Genomic DNA, 1,343 nt, shown 5'->3' on the forward strand with positions numbered 1-1,343 from the left:
TGTTCCCGTGTTTTGCTTTGCTCTCCCTTGTTTATGTGCATTATGATGTAGTCCTTAATTACATATTCATATACCAGTTTTTCACACAAGCTCCCCACTTTATGCTGTGCACGTGGTGCCTACTAATTCCAGGTGCCTGATCTTGGACACCAGTAGCCCTTTTCTTTCAGTGTCTTTTTGGAATGCTTTATTATGTTCAAAGTACAGATCTCACCAACTTCAGTTGCAGTTGTGAGTGCTTCCCACATCTGCAAATCAGATCAGAGCCTTGTCAAATATTCAAACATGAGGAACACATCGTTATAGCTTGTCTACACTACCAGTTCTCAGCTGCCATAGGTATACTAGATCAAGGGCCAGCAACGTTTTTGGGCAGAGTGCCAAACACTTGCAGCCTCAACTTGTAAGATGTTGGTGTGCCAGGGGTTGCCTACCTACCCCTGCACTAGACTTTTTTCTGGTGTAGCTAAGCCATCAAACCCATTTTCTAACAGTTTAGGTGCATTTATACTAGGTGTTTTACTAGGATAACTTTGCCAGGTAGAAAGTATTCTCTTTTCACAGTTTTTAGCAATTTGGCTAGGCTGCTAAAACTTTGTAGCGTAGACCAGGCCCTAATAGAATGGTTCTCAATCTTTTTATTCTCATGGAATCCCTTGATTCTCAAGGTATCTCTCAGAAAATGTCAGATCTTAGTTTACACTCATTTCTTGACTACAGAAAAATAATAGCACAGTTCTTCTGTTGCAAAGCATTTAGAAAGACAGGGCAGAATGGTTTTAACACTGTGAATTCCTATTTGAAATCTCTGGGTTTATCTTTTGAATCATGTTTGCATACATAACAGTGGAAACACAGCGCCCTTGAAATGATCTCAGAGTGCCCCAGGGTGCTGTGGCACCCTGGTTGAGAATCACTGCCCTAATGATCAACTCTGAAAAGTTTGGTTTAAGTGACTTTCCCAGCACCACCTAGTAATACTGTGGCAGAGAGGAGCAGTATCCAGTTCTTTATGGTGACATTCAACTGCCACAATCCTGAGATCATCCTTTTTTGTTCTGTAGTCCTTTGCTGTATTCGTTACTCTTTCTCCCAGCACCCTCAACAAATACGTCAGGGGTTTTCACACAATTCCATTCTGCAAAGCCATGACTCATTCCCAGAGCAGATCCATTTGGTACTCTGAATGAGGCAGTTTTAGGCTATGTACAGACATTTGGGGAGGTGAAGAGGAAGTTAGCCAAATTAAAAATAGCCACCTAATCTAAGGTAAGATGGCATGGAGGGCTAGCAGGGGGGCAAGCAGGCTTTGGAGGGAGACTGAGGGGGGAAGATAGCATCCA

The sequence above is a fragment of the Alligator sinensis genome, unplaced genomic scaffold (assembly GCF_000455745.1).
Source record: "Alligator sinensis unplaced genomic scaffold, ASM45574v1 scaffold528_1, whole genome shotgun sequence".
Classification (NCBI taxonomy): Eukaryota; Metazoa; Chordata; order Crocodylia; family Alligatoridae; genus Alligator; species Alligator sinensis.